The 19,413-nt window shown below is 36.4% G+C and overlaps 1 protein-coding gene across 1 annotated transcript in view; it reads right to left on the bottom strand.

Annotated features, from left to right (window-relative positions):
• The window catches only part of CDH12 (cadherin 12), a 490,487-nt gene that overhangs the window by 442,690 nt on the left and 28,384 nt on the right, over positions 1-19,413 (bottom strand). The window lies entirely within an intron of this gene.

Here is a 19,413-nt window from a genome sequence, read left to right as displayed (position 1 = left end):
CCATGGACGACAGAGTCATGGAATTCTCAAGACCAGAAAACTGTGGTGGGTAGCCTTTCCCTTCTTCAGGGAATATTCCCAACCCAGGGATAGAACTCAGGTCTCCCACATTGCAGGTGGATTCTTTACCATCTGAGCCAACAGGAAAGTCCTAAATATATGCATGCATACCTATATATCTTACTTAATACTAGAATGACTCTGCTGCTGCTGCTGCTAAGTCACTTCAGTCATGTCCAACTCTGTGTGATCCCATAGACGGCAGCCCACCAGGCTCCCCAGTCCCTGAGATTCTCCAGGCAAGAACATTGGAGTGGGTTGCCATTTCCTTCTCCAGAATGACTCTAGGGAACCCTAAGTCTAAAAATCTTCTAATATACTTATAGCAAATCTTTTGGGGCTTTACTTGGTTTTCACAACATTGGTTAACATTTCTTTTCTATGAGATGGCAAGATATCATTTGTACTGCTTTTATTATACTGAGAGTCTTCTGTGTGCTGTAGCTATTCATATAATTATATTGCTATTTCTACTCAACTATAATAATAAAGGCACAACTAACATTTACATAATGTATAATTTCATCAGTCTTTTCCATGGTACAATAATTTTTTGCAGTGTTAATAGGTATCATATGATAACAGATTTCAGTTAAATAAATCTGGAGAATTCTAATGCTAACAAAATTGTAGAGCCTTTAAAAATTAATATGTAACATGCTACTCCAAATTGAAGGTTATAGTATGGTTACAGTATGCTCCACTTTCCAAGTATATGTGAGCCATGAATCACTTTTTCCTGTTGATCTCATAGCAAGGCTAATGTTCTATAAAATATGTAGACAAAAGCTAGGGCCACAAGCTATAATCCATAAAATATTTTCAAAATACATTTCATTTGTTTTTCACCAACATTTGAAGTAGTTACATGAAGAACCGGCATTACTCTCATTCTATGGATGAGGAATTTGAAATTAAAAATAGGTTTCATCACAAATTGAAAGCTAAAGTGGGCTCAGATTTTAACTAAATCCTGTGGTTTCTTCATTAGACTACTCTAAAGACAACTCGATTTTCTTTTTGCTTCCTTCAGCACCATGGGCAGCACCTTTCACATTGTAAAGACAAAAAAAAAAAAAACTTACTTCAAATTTCATTCAATAGCCAAGTAATATTAAAACTAGAAATATGCAACAATAAGTATCACTGTGTAGCTAACATTTTGTTCAAATATTGATACCATAAAATTGCTTTTGTTTAATTAGTTGAAGATACTATGGCATTTCCAAAAACTTGTAAAACCAAAATTAAGTTCTGCCTTGTGCTGTGCTGTGCTTAGTTGCTCAGTCATGTCTGACTCTTTGCAACCCCATGGACTGTAGCTCATCAGGCTCTTCTGTCCATGGGGATTCTTCAGGCAAGAATACTGGAGTGGGTTGCCAGGCCTTCCTTCAGGGGATCTTCCCAACCCAGGGGATGAAGCCAGGTCTCCCACATTGCAGGTGGATTTTTTTACCATCTGAGCCACCAGAGAAACCCAAGTTCTTTTTTATTTTCTATCAAACAGCAAATCGAGGATTTAGTTAGAAATAATATGTAAATCATGGATTGTAAAATCTGTTCTGACACAGCTCTAGGTAGGAAATGGGATGATTAATCCAGACCCTAATGAATATAAATGGAGTTCTACCTGGTCTATTAAGTGAACCACAGGAATTAGTCAATATCATTTGTCTTGGAGATAAGTAAGGATTAAGCCAAAGTATACTTTATGGACTCTGTGGGAGAGGGAGAAGGTGGGATGATTTGGGAGAATGGCATTGAAATATGTATAATATCATATATGAAACGAGTCGCCAGTCCAGGTTCGATGCACGATACTGAATACTTGGGGCTGGTGCACTGGGACGACCCAGAGGGATGGTATGGGGAGGCAGGAGGGAGGAGGGTTCAGGATGGGGAACATATGTATAGCTGTGGCAGATTCATTTTGATATATGGCAAAACCAATACAATATTGTAAAGTTAAATAAAATTAAATTAAAAAAATAAAAATAAAAGGCTATATTAATATAGATTTGTAATTAATAATAATTCCCCCACCCTGCTGATTAATAATAAAAATGTTAAACAATGTATTTTATATATACACATAATCACATTTATACCTGGTGTTAACTCACTTTGAAAATCTGGAAATTTTAGTCAAATATTATAAAATATATTAGTTATAAAATAAATTTGCTATTTTATGGGTTTAAGACACTGGGAAGCATCTAGGAGCTCTGATGACTAGTTTCTTCATGATCATTCCCTTCTTTCTATAATGTTATTGTCACAAATGGTTTATATCTAATTACCCAGAATTACATTGAAAATTTCAACTCAGTATTGATTAAAGTATATATTAAATGATTAATACTTATTTTTCAATCAATTAGACATTTCATATAAAAGACAAAAATCTTTGGCATTGTGAATTATGTAGAAGATAAATTCATTTATTACTTTGAGTGTGAATAGATTCTCTGATTAAATCTGATTTCAAAGATTGTCAGTATTTTTCTACCCATTACTTGTGATAATATTAAACAGAAAAATTGAATGTACAGCCAAATTTTCCTCTGTACAAGTAGTGAGCCATCTATCTACTGTCAGATTTTGGAAGGAAAAAATGTGTTTATAGCAAAGAAAATGTAGCAGCTTCTTCTGTGTCTATTAGGTTACTCTGTTAAATTCTGGAATAAAAATTCAAGATCAAAGGAAAAGTTGATATAAAGCTATTGGAAAACCTGAGAAAGGGACAAAATACATATATATTTCTTTGTCTATTTTCTAGGTTTAAGCTTTTCTCAACATCAGAAAAAAATATTAATAACTAAAATAAAAGAGACTATGGTGTTATTAGAAAAATGCAGCAAAGAATTTTTAGGTTGAATGGTAAACTCCTGACAAGAACTTTGTAGAGGCAGCATCCATATAGGTCAAGTTGCAATGGGAAGTGAAAAAGCCAATGGGAGAATGAAATCTAATCAGGCGAAGGAGAGACAAATCTGGATATCCCTGGAGGTTCATTTCCTTCATACTCTCAGTGATTTAGCAAACAATTGGTTCAGCTCATTTTAACTAGCTCAAGAAAAAGTGAGACAGAGCTCAGGCACTTTGTCCCTTTAACTGGGCTGCTTTCTTTCTTTTTTTTTTTTTTTTTAAATTTTATTTTATTTGTAAACTTTACAAAGTTGTATTAGTTTTGCCAAATATCAAAATGAATCCGCCACAGGTATACATGTGATGGGCTGCTTTCTTAACCAGGAAACATCAAACATAACAGAAGTCCTAGATGCTTTGCTCCCTTCCCCTAAAAATACATGGACCATTACAGGAGAGGTTTTTTTTCTGAGTCTTTCCTGGAGTTATTTCAGTTATATCTGATCTTAGCTAGTCTCCATGGATTATTGAGAGATCATATAAGTCAGACTATTTCTTAGCTTGTAAATCAATGTTTTAACCAAATGATAATTTATATGTATACATAATTCTATTCTACATATAAATATACATATATAAAGTATATTTTATATATATATATATATATGTATATCACATGGTGTTGTTCATGTGTGTGTCCAAGTCTCCTATATTATAGGACAACATTCCTATATCTAAATGTAGTAGTAAAATGGTGACTTTTTATATTAAATGAAAATGTAATTTTCTGTAAATTCCTTCACTGTGTTCTTTTTTTTCTTCTGGAAATATGTTGCAGAGTAAGCTACTATTGATGAATATAGAGTATTTTAATCAATGTGTTAGTTCTAGAAGGTCTTGTAGGTCTTTATAGAACCGTTCAGCTTCTTCAGCATTACTGGTCGGGGCATAGACTTGGATTATTGTGATATTGAATGGTTTGCCTTGGAAACAAACAGAGATCATTCTGTCATTTTTGAGATTGCATCCAAGTACTGCATTTTGGACTCTTTCACTGACTATGATGGCTACTCGAATTTTTCTAAGGGATTCTTGCCCACAGTAGTAGATAAAATGACAATCTGAGTTAAATTCACCCATCCCAGTCCATCTTAGTTCACTGATTCCTAAAATGTCGATGTTCACTCTTGCCATTTTCTGTTTGACCACTTCAAATTTGCCTTGATTCATGGACCTGACATTCCAGGTTCCTAAGAAATATTGCTCTTTACAGCATCGGACCTTGCTTCCATCACCAATCACATCCACAATTGGGTGTTGTTTTTGCTTTGGCTCCGTCTCTTCATTCTTTCTGGAGTTATTTCTTCACTGATGTCCAGTAGCATATTGGGCACCTACCCACCTGGGGAGTTCATCTTTCAGTGTCCTATCTTTTCACCTTTTCATACTGGACACAATTGAGCAATGGAACAACAACAAACAACAATAAATCTAGTTGGTTCTTCCTCACATAACTTATTGATCGTTCCATTAGACTTCATTAGGCATTACTAATACCCTACTCCAGGTTAATATGACTTTTGGCTTTGGTTGCATCTGACTTGGTTCTCCCTGCTTCCACTTTCCCTCTTATCAAATCAAATCTCTTCCATAAGAAAGTTGAAGCAATTTAAACAGATAAGACCACCACCTTGTTAATTTGCCTCTGGGAATCCCCCTGTAGAACCTGTTGCTTAAAGAGCTTTGCCTCTCATAAAAGCCCCTGTCCCATGAGTAGCAACTGAGATTTGATTCTTATACAGGAGTCCACCTTCTCCAGTTGCTCCAAAATAAAGCAAACTTTCCTTTCTACCAACATTTGTCTCTTGAGAATTGGCTTTTGAGTGATTAGCAGCTGAACCTGGGTTTGATAACACCACCACAGCCAAGCACTTAGGCTTACACACAACTTATAAAGAGGTTACTTCATGTGTTCTTTTCTCCAAAAATTGTCTCTAGAATTTTCTCTCTCAGCTTTTCCTACTCTTGGTAAGATTTTAAGATAAAACAGAGATCATCTTAACTGGTTAAAAAGTAGCTAGCATTAATAAACAACTCTATCAATTCCTAATGTCAATGTTGAAATAGGATTTTGTTATGTTCAAAATAAGAATAACAGGCAAAAGGAGATGTTAGTAGCACCTCTGACAATGAAAGAAAGAAAATTATCGGACTCCTGTATTCGTCTCCAGCTATCTCCTTCTGCTCTGGCTTATTTCCGTATCATGCTCCAAACACCAAAATATTCAGGATGCCAAAAGATAATCCTGAATATTTAAGGCTTTCTCTAATCTCTGTAGGTTTAATTGGTCAGGCTTTTCTGCCTAATGGAATTTTAACACCCTTCCTTTTCTCTGGCTAACTTCTATTAAAATTTCAAACCAGAGCTCAAAGTTAAACTCTTCCAGATGGCTACCTTCACCCCACTAGTCCAAATGAGGAATTATCCGTAGGAAAGTGGACTCAATTCAAACATCATGAATATCCTGAGATATCATTAACTTAATTATTCACATGCTCATTAAAGCCTTCTTTGGGTTATTGTGATATGTTATTGTTATAAAGAATATTACTTATCCTCAGAATTATAAATAGCCACATCTATGAACAGTAATTTTTTTAGGAAAATTTTCTTAAATGTCTATTTTTCTGGTGTATAAACTATTTATATTATAATCAGCAATGCAATGAAATGAACATTTCATTCATACATCTTTGAACCTTTTTTTCGTTATTTCCATAATTAAGCTCAAATTGTTGGATACATAGTGTTAACATTTAACACACAGTGTCAGGTTGTCATTCTGAAAGTCTGTGCCAATTTCTACTCTTACTGATAAGCCCATGGAGATGTCCTTTGCTCCCCAAAACTGCAAACTCTGAGTATTATGAATTATTTTTAACTTCACAATGGTGGTGGTGTTTAGTCACTAAGTCCTGTCTGACTTGTGACCCCATGGACTGTAGCCTGCCCTGCTCTACTCTATCCATGGGATTTCCCAGGCGAGAACACTGGAGTGGATTGCCATTTCCTTCTCCAGGGGATCTTCCCAAGACAGGGATAGAACCTAGGCTTCTTGCATTGCAGGCAGATTCTTTGCCAACTGAGCCACCAGTGAAGCCCCAACTTCACAACAGTGAGAAGCAATCTGGACTGTTCTGTGGCTCTTTAATACCAAAAGAAGACTGAAAAAAGAAAAAACAAACACCTTCAATTATGAATTTGGGATTAAAAGTATTTTTCTTCTCTAGTTTATGATATCTACTTTCAAATCTCATTTAACAAATAGATTACAGTTTTATAATAACAGATGCAGTAAAATGATTTACATTTGAAAATCTCTGTGATAGTTTAAAAAGACAACTTTACACAATGGTTAAGATTGTGAGGTGGGGACTCAAGTAGACCTGAGTTCAAATTCAAACACAAGTTTTTGAAATATAGCTCATTATCAGGAATATAAAGCCCAGAGAAAAATCCACGCACATATGGACACCTTATCTTTGACAAAGGAGGCAAGAATATACAATGGATTAAAGAAAATCTCTTTAACAAGTGGTGCTGGGAAATCTGGTCAACCACTTGTAAAAGAATGAAACTAGAACACTTTCTAACACCATACATAAAAATAAACTCAAAATGGATTAAAGATCTAAACGTAAGACCAGAAACTATAAAACTCCTAGAGGAGAACATAGGCAAAACACTCTCTGACATACATCACATCAGGATCCTCTATGACCCACCTCCCAGAATATTGGAAATAAAAGCAAAAAAAAACAAATGGGACCTAATTAACCTTAAAAGCTTCTGCACAACAAAGGAAACTATTAGCAAGATGAAAAGACAGCCTTCAGAATGGGAGAAGATAATAGCAAATGAAGCAACTGACAAACAACTAATCTCGAGAGTATACAAGCAACTCCTACAGCTCAACTCCAGAAAAATAAATGACCCAATCAAAAAATGGGCCAAAGAACTAAATAGACATTTCTCCAAAGAAGACATATAGATGGCTAACAAACACGTGAAAAGATGCTCAACATCACTCATTATCAGAGAAATGCAAATCAAAACCACTATGAGGTACCATTTCACACCAGTCAGAATGGCTGCGATCCAAAAGTCTACAAGTAATAAATGCTGGAGAGGGTGTGGAGAAAAGGGAACCCTCTTACACTGTTGGTGGGAATGCAAACTAGTCCAGCCACTATGGAGAACAGTGTGGAGATTCCTTAAAAAACTGGAAATAGACCTGCCTTATGACCCAGCAATCCCACTGCTGGGCATACACACTGAGGAAACCAGAAGGGAAAGAGACACGTGTACCCCAATGTTCATCGCAGCACTGTTTATAATAGCCAGGACATGGAAGCAACCTAGATGTCCATCGGCAGATGAATGGATAAGAAAGCAGTGGTACATATACACAATGGAGTATTACTCAGCCATTAAAAAGAATACATTTGAATCAGTTCTAATGAGGTGGATGAAACTGGAGCCTATTATACAGAGTGAAGTAAGCCAGAAAGAAGAACACCAATACAATATACTAACGCATATATATGGAATTTAGAAAGATGGTAACAATAACCCTGTGTACGAGACAGCAAAAGAGACACTGATGTATAGAACAGTCTTATGGACTCTGTGGGAGAGGGAGAGGGTGGGAAGATTTGGGAGAATGGCATTGAAACATGTAAAATATCATGTATGAAATGAGTTGCCAGTCCAGGTTCGATGCACGATACTGGATGCTTGGGGCTGGTACACTGGGACGACCCAGAGGGATGGAATGGGGAGGGAGGAGGGAGGAGGGTTCAGGATGGGGAACACATGTATACCTGTGGCGGATTCATTTTGATGTTTGGCAAAACTAATACAATTATGTAAAGTTTAAAAATAAAATTAAATTAAAAAAAAAAAAGGAATATAAGGGTGATAGTACCTACCCTCCCTACGACAAAAATAATCTCATAAATGGTCTTAGAGAAGCATCCAAGACATATTAGGCAGCTAATAAATCATGGTAATGAGGAAGCCGATGATGACCATGGCTACTCAGATTACTCATTCATCAGTACAAGATGGAATTCATCTCTCTGTGCTTGGACGTCTATTCCTGGTGGTGCTTTCCTTCAAATTAATGAGTCTAAAAAGAAACAAAACTAATTTGAATATGATTATTTGTGTTGTTATCAAATATGTGTTTATGACATCTTGTAGATATTCTTTGAAGCAGGTTAATTGCATTTATACAATAAGAAAAGATTTAGTACTATAAATAGAAATCATTTAAAGTTTTTCTGCAATTTGTCTTTAAAGTATTTAATTGAAATTAAATGTACACTATGATATTTAGCTCATTATCTTAAAGTTGGAAGACAAATGTTTCAGAAGTTATTTTAATACAAATCTAAAATTCAACTTAGAATTTTTCCAAAATACAATATATTAAATCTAAAGATTGTTAACTAGAAGTTTTTAAAAAATGGTCTGTGGTAACTGCTGTGTGCTAGAATGTTTTTAAAAATGTTTTGCAATTTGATCATGTTAGCATTCCCACTGGATAAAAATCAATAGTGCTGCAAAATTAAACATGGTCATCATAAACAAATTCAAAATAAACTCACACCTAAGTTAAATGATTAATCAAAATCTCCCTTCCATCTATTAATTGAGTACCTACAAAGTACCTACAAAGTTCTAGACTTCAGAAGCTTAGGGAAGCAATAAGAGAGGGATAATTATGTGACATGCATCTTAAAGAATGAGTAGCATTAGTTCTCTAAACAGAGTGGGCAGGTTTATCAAGCAGAGGAAGCAACAACCGTATGTGACAGAGGGGAAGGGGAATTTAAGGTCAGAGGAACTTGGTTGGGTGTAAGAAACCTCCCTTGGAAGACTGTGAATCCAAGGAAGAAAGACAGTTGAGGACGGATTGAGATTTAATCTTGCTCACTTCCATAATTAATCAAGGAACCTGGAAACTCTCTGAGATTTTCTGTCTGTGAAACATCTGCTGTGAATGTGAACGATATCACAGATAACATAGGAAATAACCTAGAATCTAGATTATTTGGCAACTTAATGTTGCTACTTTTCCTATGTAAGACACCCCACAGTCCCTCGATTTCCTCAGCTACTATCTTTCAGCTACTTTTTCAGGAGGTGATCTTTTCATCTACTTAGTGGAGAAAACTAAATATACACATTAGGAACTAGCCCACTTTCTCTCTCTCTTTTTTTTTTCTTCAAATATAGAAATTCACCTAAAACTATAATGAATTTTATTTTTTTCATTTTAATAGTTGAGTCATCTCTTCTCCTATGTAAGACAGTCCTTTCATTAAAAGTTTTCTATACTTGATGGAAAATTTAACTTTTGTATTGGAGTTTCTTTTAGGGCATAAGTTATAGTTACCTACAGAATCTATAACAAGGTTTACTGCTTTAGTGCTGTTTTGTTCACATATACAGGGTTATAATTTTTGTTAGATATCCAATTTCACATAATTTTGGGCACCCTGAATTATGCTTCCTCCTTTTTATGCATTTGATATCGATTTCTTAGTCAAATCTTTTATCTGGGTATATAAATGCATTGAAGTCATTTAAACAAGTGAACAAACAGACTTTCTGATGCGTAGCATATCATTCTCTGTTCTCCCTCACAGGCAAAATATGAAGAAGCATTATGTACTATCTGAATCTTCATTCACTTCTCTCACCAACATTCTCAACTTTTTCTAACTTAACTTCAGGTTCCTATTACTTAAAAATGAAGTCGCTCAGTCGTGTCTGACTCTTTGCAACCCCATGGACTGTAGCCCACCAGGCTCCTCCGTCCATGGGATTCTCCAGGCAAGAATACTGGAGTGGGTTGCCATTTCCTTCTCCAGGGGATATTCCTAACCCAGGGATCGAACCCTGGTCTCCCACATTGCAGGCAGATACTTTAACCTCTGAGCCACCTGGGAAGCCCCATTACTTCAAAAGTTGTTGATAAAGTCATCCATACAGCTTGAGTGGACACATCTAATATACACTGGCAGGATTTTTTGACCACTCAAGGTACTTGATCACTCAAGATACTTGGTTACTGCCTTGATTTTTTGACCACTCAAGGTACTTGATCCCTTCAAGATACTTGGTTACTCCCTTGAAATACTTCTCACATTTGTCACAGAGTACTCTCTTGTTTTTCCTCTTACATTTTTCCCCACCACCATTCTTTTTACAGTCTTCTTAGGTTGTATCATCTTCTATACAGACATTAAGTGATGGAATTCTCAAAGACTCATCTTTGGCAATCTTTTCTTGGAGATCTACATTATCTTTCCATATAATCACACTGATGCCTACACTTCTAATAACCACTTGTGTGCCACTGTCTCTAAAATTTTTATTTATATGCTTATCTACAGTGTAAAGCTTTCAGTTTTATACTATATACTCAATGATTTCCTTATATTCTTTAACACCATCATGTTTTATGTTGCATAGGTGCATTGTATCTAACGTACACAAAAGCAGACATCATCTTCTAGCCCTGTTTCTTCCTCCAATAGCCTTCTTTCCTGGTCTCCATTTTTCAAAGAATGGTACCTACATTCATCTATTTCTGCAAATTATACCTCTAGGAGTCATTCTTGATATTTCCCTCTCTTTGATTCTTCTCTTCCATTCAATTCATTAACAAGTACCTTAAAATGTTTCCTCCATTTATATCATTAACAGGTATCTTAAAATGTTTAGACACAAATTAAGAATCTGCTCTTAAAATATCCCTTAGGTTTTGCTGCTTTTCTTTATAATCACTACAATATGTATATCCTAAGCTATCTTCATCTCTTGTCAATACTTTTGGTTCACTCTCCCCACACCCATCTTGGCCTATTCCAATTTGTTTTATAATCATATCACTTTCCCTCTACACTTAACCCTTCAACTTATTTCCTTTGAATCTAGGATGAAGTCCGAACTTATGGCTTAATACAGCCCTGAATATCTAGTTGTGCTCATCTTTTTGTTTTTTGTGTTCACATATATTGGCCTCTTCCCTTTTAAGGGACATTCTCATTTGTTCTTTGTGTTTTATATATATGATTAAAAAAAAAATGTAACCTAGCCTTTGTCACTCTTCAGTTTTCAATTTAAAATCTCTTTGCCTGACTTGCCAGATTCCTCAGATCTCTTCAATATATGCTTCTAACATATGTTAGATTGTAGTTTTACATTTGTTTGCTGAGTTACTTGATTAAGGTCTCTCTTGTCTACCCTTTAAGTGCTGCTTCAATGTCACCATGGTTTCTTTGGTGCCCAGCCTGTTAGATAGTTCAGTCTCTGTAAGTACTCACTGGAAAAAATGAATATTTATTCTGTTGTAAAGAAAGGTACCAAAGATTATGCAGGGTAGGAACATAGTTAATTTTGTCTGTTTTTAAAAATTATACTCAGCAGAAAATAAAAGAAACTGAAAGAGTGAGGGTGTTCTAAAGACAGGGAGATTGGTTAGAAGGTTATTGTAATTGTCTAGGCTCTTGCCTAGACATAGAATATTGACTAAGGCAATAGTGATTTGATTAAAGAGGAGGTGAAATTGAGAAATATTTATGAGACTAATTCATGGCTTGTTTCTTACTGGCTGAGTTGAGTCAGAGGAAAGAGAAGCCACAAGGGCAAATAACTATTCTTTTAAGTTATAATTATAGGGGGAGAGTGGAGAAGAAGGAACAGTTTGTGGTGAATTCTTAGTTAACATGTTACAAGCCTGAGTTTAAGTTGTTTGACAGGAAGAAGTCAGAGGGATATGGAGACAAAACACATTGTTCAAAGAGAGCAACGACCTGATGAAACAAATTTGGGAGTCACTGATAAAAAGAGTAGTAGATAAAGCCATAGATGTGCTGAGAACACAGAGAGGCTGAGCCATGGAAATACTCACATTTTAGAAGAAGAATGGAGGGATTTGAGCACGAGGAAATGAATATGAAATGACTAGCAAATGTAATAGTTCAGACTGTAAAAACTCTGCCTGCAATTTAGGAGACCTGGGTTCAATTGCAGAGTTGGGAAGATCCCCTGGAGAAGGGCATGGCAACTTACTCCAGTATTCTTTCCTGGAGAATTCCATGGACAGAGGAGCCTGGAAGGATACAGTTCATGGGGTTGCAAAGAATCAGACATGACAGAGCAACTAACACACAAACAGCTTTTGTAATAATTTCAATAAACAGTTTCAAGAAATGTTCTAGGGAAAAGCTACATATCTAAAACTTCGTTTTCTTTATTTGATGCCTGTAGTTGTAAAAAATATCTTCTTATATATAAACTTTATTTTTTAAATTCATTTGTTTATCCTGGGAACCTGGGTAAAACTAATTATTTTGAGAGTACTTAGAGTTGGGTCACTGATTCATTGTATTAACTCTGAGTGAATCTCATGTTTCATTTAAAAAAATTGCAATTATTTTGACCCCTTCTTTACAAAGAGGTAAAAATCACTTTAAAATACTTAGCAGTATAGTACAAATTTATTGTCTGAAGATCACTGGTTTTCTATATTATCATGAAATTGTAGGCTAAAGAGAATTGTCTCTTCAATCTAGTCTAATATATAAATGCTAAGGCTTTCGGGCTTTTTGATAGCATTATGTCGTTTGAACACTAGGCAGCTGAATTGTTTCTTAGGACCAAATCACAAGTGGCTCGGTGGTAATGAATCCACTTGCAATTCAGGAGATGCAGGAGACTTCAGTTTGATCCCTGGGTCAGGAAGATCCTATGGAGAAGTAAATGGAAATCGACTTCAATACTCTTGTCTGGAAAATCCCATAGACAGTGGAGCCTGGCAGGCTACAGTCCATGGGGCCAGAAAGAGCTGGACATGAATTAGCTACTAAACAGCAACAGTATAAGTATAGACAGAAGACAAGAGTGTTAGGTAATGACAAAGTGAGACATTTGAGAAGAAAGTGGTGAATCAAGATGCAGCTTAAATAAAATATTGTCCATAAAATTTGGTGATTAGAATTTCCTTCTGGAATTATCCAGTGTATCCTTATTGGAATTAGATAAAAATGAAACTAATTGAGTTGAACAGTAAATAGGATAGAAAGCACCAGAAGTACAGTACAGGAATTCTGTTCTGTACACACTACTCTAAATATTTTTGGTTGTAAAAGAGAAGAGCAATATGGTGGTAATGACATCAGAAAGCAAGGGAGGCAGGAGTTTTTGTCTTGTGCAATGTAATGAAACCCAAATATTTTAACTGTAGTTAGCATTTACTATATCTCATGCTGATCACCAAGATGCCTTCCTGGTGCTGCCATGAAAAAAAGGGGCTATGGTATTAGTGCTATGGAGGGTCAGCATGGCGATTATTACACAGTCATAGGACAAACTAAATAAGTTTAGCAAGATAGAACTGAAGTTTAAGTTGAACATTAAAAATTCAGAAAGTCAAAAGTGATTCTGCAAGGCCATTAAATTGAAAGGTTCAAGAAAGTAGTTAAGAAATCAGAGATGTGCCCCTCCTTCAAAAAAAAATAAATAAAAAGATAAGGGAATCAGTCTTTACGAGGACACTGTGGGACAATTACTAGAATAGAAGGAGCCATGAGTGATTTATTTTAATGTTATGATTGAAAAAATGGACTGGTCCAAGTTTGGGAAAGCAGTACGACAAACCTATATATTGTCACCCTGCTTATTTAACGTATATGCAGAGTACATCATGAGAAATGCTGGGCTGGATGAAGCACAAGCTGGAATGAAGACTGCTGAGAGAAATATCAATAACCTCAGATATGCAGATGACACCACCCTTATGACAGAAAGTGAAGAAGAACTAAAGAGCCTCTTGATGAAAGTGAAAGAGAAGGTAAAAAATTTGGCTTAAAACTCAGCATTCAGAAAACTAAAATCATGGCATCTGGACCCATCACTTCATGGCAAATAGATGGGGAAACAATGGAAACAGTGACAGACTTTATTTTCTTGGGCTCCAAAATCACTGCAGATGGTGACTGCAGCCATGAAATTAAAAGACTCTTGTTCCTTGGAAGAAACACTATGACAAACCTTGACAGCATATTAAACAGCTGACAAAGTTCCATCTAGTCAAAGCTATGGTTTTTCCAGTAGTCATGTATGGATGTGAGAATTGGACCATAAAGAAGGCTGAGAGCTGAAGAATTGATACTTTTGACTCTTGAGAGTCCCTTGGACTGCAAGATCAAACCAGTCAGTCCTAAAGGAAATCAATCTTGAATATTCCCACCTGAAGGACTGATGCTGAAGCTGAAAGTCCAATACTTTGGCCACTTGATGTGAAGAACTGACTCATTGGAAAAGATCCTGATTCTGGGAAAGACTGAAGGCAGGAGGAGAAAGGGATGCCAGAGGATGAGAGAGTTGGATGGCATCACTGACTCAATGGACATAAATTTGAACAAGCTCCAGGAGCTTGTGAAGAACAGGGAAGCCTGGCATGCTGCAGTCCATGGGGTTGCAGTGTTGGACACCACTGAGTAACTGAACAACAAAAACAATATATGAAGTATGGCCAGTTTGAAAAGGAAGTATTAAATAGCCTAGTGATTTAAAAACACAAAATCAAGGATTAGAGAGATCTGAGTCTGATTTGCCAGTTCTGGGATTCACTAGGGCCTTGATTTTAGGCAAGTCATTGAATGCTTCCTAACTCAGTTTTTTCATTTATAAATGAGTAATAATACCTGTCCTTAACATTGTAAGGAATATTAAATAAGGCCACAAACCTAAAATGCAGAGTTTGTGATACATTCCTAAGGGCTGATAAAATCATTCTTGTTCTTGATAGAGTTTAAATTGAAAGGAAATATTGAAATGGATTGATAAAATTGATCCTGTTTTTAAACTAAACATAGCTTTTCATTTCCAAAAATAGGTTATTTGATTATCACTAATAAAAACTTACAATGTGCACTTTCAAGTTTAATTAATCCCATTTATTTATTTATTTTAGCATTGAGATCTCTATTAAATTCAGAAGCAAGCTTCTGAAAAGAAGGCACAATTTGGTCCTGTAGGAAACAGTTCATTCTGACATTCCTACTGAGTAAGAGGAAGCCCAGTCTACTGTTCACTCCATCACAATGCAACATGATATTATTCTTATTTTTATTTTCATTACTCTAAGAGGTGGATCCAAAAAGATATTGATATGATTTTTGTCAGAGAGTATTCTGCCTATGTTTTCCCCTCAGAGTTTTATAGTATTTGGTCTCATATTTAGGTCTTTAATCCATTTTGAGTTTATTTTTGTGTATGGTATCAGAGACTGTTCTAATTTCATTTTTTTTACATGTAGCTATCCAGTTTACATGTAACTGCCTAATTAAAACTAAAAGCTTTTGCACAGCAAAGAAACCACAAACAAAATGAAAAGACAACCTACAGAATGGAAGAAAGTATTTTCCAACAAAATGACTGACAAGGGGTTTATCTCTGAAATATACAAACAGCACATGCAGTACAATATCAAAGAAGCATCCCAATCAAAAAATGGGCAGAAGATCTTGATAGATTTTTCTCCAAAGAAGACATACGGAGACCAAAAATCACATTGAAAAAAATGTTCAACATCTCTAATGGTCAGATAAATGCAATTAAAAACTACAATAACGTATCATTTCACACTGGTCAGAATGACCACTGTGAAAAAGTCTACAAACAATAAATGCTGGAGAAGGTGTAGAGAAAAGGTAACCCTCCTACACAGTTGGTGGGAATGTAAATTGGAACAATCACTATGGAAGACAGAAGGGAGGTTCATTATAAAACTAAAAACAGAACTACTGTCCAACCTAGCAATTCCACTCCTGGGTATATATCCAGAGAAAACCATAATTAGAAAAGAGACATGTACCCCAGTGTTCACTGCAACAGTATTTACAATAGCCAAGACATGGAAGCAACTTAAATGTCCATCGATAGAGGATAAAGAAGTAGTACAAAGAGATTAATACAGTGGAATACTTTTCAGGGATAAAAAAGAATGAAACAATGCCATTTGCAGCAATATGAAAGTACTTAGACATTATCATACTAAGTGAAGTAAGCCAGACAAAGTAGCATATGATATCACTTACATGTATAAGTTGAAAAAAGATATAAAATAACTTATTTACAAAACAGAAATAGACTCACAGTCTTTAAAAACAAATATATGGTAACAAGAGGGGGAATGTGAGGGGAAAAGGATAAACTAAGAGTTTGGGATTAACATATATATACTACTATGTATGAAACAGATAATCAACATAGAACAGGGAACTCGTTATTCTTTAATAACCTATATGGGAGAAGAATCTGAACAAGAATGAAGACATATATCTGTATAACTGAATCACTTTGCTATATATCTGAAACTAACAAAACATTGCAAATCGTGCGTGCTCAATCACTTCAGTTGTGTCTCTTTCCAACCTATAGACTGTACCCCGCCAAGCTCCTCTGTCCATGGAATTTTCCGGGCAAGAATACTGGGGAGGGTTGCTGTGCCCTCCTCCAGGAGATCTTTCTGATGCAGGAATCGAACCCATATCTCCTGCATCTCTTGCTTTGCAGGCAGTTTCTTTATCCACTGAGCCCCCTGGGAAGCCCCAAATCAACTATCAGATCAGATCAGTCGCTCAGTCATGTCCGACTCTTTGCGACCCGATAAATCACAGCACACCAGGCCTCCCTGTCCATCACCAACTCCCGGAGTTCATTGAGACTCACGTCCATCGACTCAGTGATGCCATCCAGCCATCTCATCCTCTGTCGTCCCCTTCTCCTCCTGCCCCCAATCCCTCCCAGCATCAGAGTCTTTTCCAATGAGTCAACTCTTTGCATGAGGTGGCCAAAGTACTGGAGTTTCAGCTTTAGCATCATTCCTTCCAAAGAAATCAACTATACTCTGATAGAAAATAAAAATTGAATTAAAAAAAGAAAAAAAAACAATGTTCACTTTGAACTGGGCTAAAGTTCAAGGCAGAATATAATTTCAGAACCATAAATAGCCTCTTCCTTGAGCTCCCAGTTCATTCATGCCCCAACAGCTATAGCAAGACATTTTCTCTGGGTCTAAGGTTTCCATTCTTAGTAATTGCACAGCTGGTGACCCAAAGCAAATAAGGAGAAGGTGCCACTGATACAAATACAAAAATGAATGCAGAAAATGGTAACTTCTGAAAAAGAGAAAATTAACTGGAAGTGAGGAAAAAAAATTTCTTGAACACTCTGCCCTCTTTTTACACAGACTGCCCAGACTGGCTTCCTGTATCAGAGCTAGACAAAGTCAAGGCCTCAGCTGGCCATGTTCCTCTGTCTGTGAATATCATGCTCCCCTCAGGAGTAGCCAACTATTCGTCATTTTTCCACGGGGACAATGAAGCCAATTCAAGTTTTTTCTTAAAGCCTAGTTTCATTAGCATGGTGATGGTAGTGGTTTAGTTGCTAAGTCCTGTCTGACTCTTGAGATCCCATGGATTGTCGTGTGCTAACATCTTCTGTCCATGGAATTCTCCAGGCAAGAATACTGGAGTGGGTTGTCATTTCCTTCTCTAGGGGATCTTCCTGACCCAGGGATCAAACCCAGTTGTCTTGCATTGCAGGCAGATTCTTTATGGACTGGGCCACCAGGGAAGCCCTTCATTAGCATAATGTTTAGTAAATAGCATTCAAGAAATATTTTTGATTGTTTACATTATTCTGTCAGAATTCAGTATATCTCAGGGTGTTTACCTATAAATCTTTGTCCTCCCTCTCATTCTTTGCAAATAAATATTCCATTTGTTCATCTTCAAAAACAAGCAACAACAAAAATACAGAATTCTCTTTCTATCTGATACATATATACTTCTTTTTACAGAAAAGGCCCACATAAGCTATTGGCTGCTGCTGCTGCTGCTGAGTCACTTCAGTCGTGTCCAACTCTGTGCGACCCCATAGATGGCTGCCCACCAGGCTCTCCCGCCCCTGGGATTCTCCAGGCAAGAACACTGGAGTGGGTTGCCATTTCCTTCTCCAATGCATGAAAGTGAAAAGTGAAAGTGAAGTAGCTATTGGCATGCAACCTGAATTCGAAATTGTTTGGAAGAAATAGCTATGTACTGTAGAATCAGAAAGAACTTTCCCTTGACATTTGTAGTATGTCTCCTTTCACAGAGCATGGATAATGTTTTTTACCATTCCTTGTCTCAAGCATATTTAGGTACATAAGTGAGAGAACACTGATGCTTATTTCTTATAAATTAAGTGAAGATGCTCCATGGGCAAATAATCTGAGAATGCAGCAAGGTATTTTATTTTACATTGCACTAGGAATTTTACTGATCATCCATCACTGAAACATGGAATGAAGGACGTGCTGATAGATCAGTTCCATTTACATATATTCCACACAAGAGATTTTTTTTCATCTACGTGCAACTGTTGGTACATTTTATGACACCTAAGGAAGACATTGCTCTGTGATTTTCATTAAAATTAGTACAAAATAAGGCTGAGGGACTTTACAGCAACAAACAAGGGATCCTAGTTACACTGAACACATTCAAAATTCCCAGTGCATTTTAAAGAAACACACTTGAGTTATACATTTGGTTCAAAATACACTTGATAGAAATTCATTTGGGCATCATCTTATGGGAATTTTTTTCTCCTTAGATGCCCTTGAGTAGATTCTCTCTGGCAGACTTAAGTGCCTAACATTATTAGGTATCTTAATTTTGTACTACCTTCTTATACAAGGAGTATAAAATTTAGGCAAAAGTAACACAGCCTCTTTCAAAGGCAATAGCATTATAACAATATATAAGGAACTTTTTTTTAAAGTCAATAAGTATTTCCATTCATGAAAACTCCTAATTTTAACAATGTCAAGTTGTCCACTTCCTTTTGATCTGATATCAGAGAAAAAATTGGAAGTCAATATCAAACATAGAGTCAAATCTCATTGAATGTTTATAAAGAAAGTGAAACTTGATTCATATATCTATTTTACATTCCTATGAAAGATAAAGCCAGCATTCTGTGGACACAATGCATAGTTTTTAAAAAACCCGTATGAGACACTGCTACTGCTACTGCTGCTAAGTCGCTTCAGTCGTGTCCGACTCTGTGCGACCCCATAGAAGGTAGCCCACCAGGCTCCCCCGTCCCTGGGATTCTCCAGGCAAGAACACTGGAGTGGGTTGCCATTTCCTTCTCCAATGCATGAAAGTGAAAAGTGAAAGTGAAGTCGCTCAGTCGTGTCCGACTCTAGCGACCCCATGGGCTGCAGCCTACCAGGCTCCTCCGTCCATGGGATTTTCCAGGCAAGAGTACTGGAGTGGGGTGCCAATGCCTTCTCCAATAAGTGTGTGTAGTTTACAACAAATTACTCTTATGCAACACTCAGGCACACACAG

This window comes from Bubalus kerabau, chromosome 18 (genome assembly GCF_029407905.1).
Source record: "Bubalus kerabau isolate K-KA32 ecotype Philippines breed swamp buffalo chromosome 18, PCC_UOA_SB_1v2, whole genome shotgun sequence".
In the NCBI taxonomy this organism is placed as follows: Eukaryota; Metazoa; Chordata; class Mammalia; order Artiodactyla; family Bovidae; genus Bubalus; species Bubalus kerabau.
The sequence above is the reverse complement of the archived record's forward strand: the minus strand, read 5'-3'. Positions and strand labels throughout refer to the sequence as shown.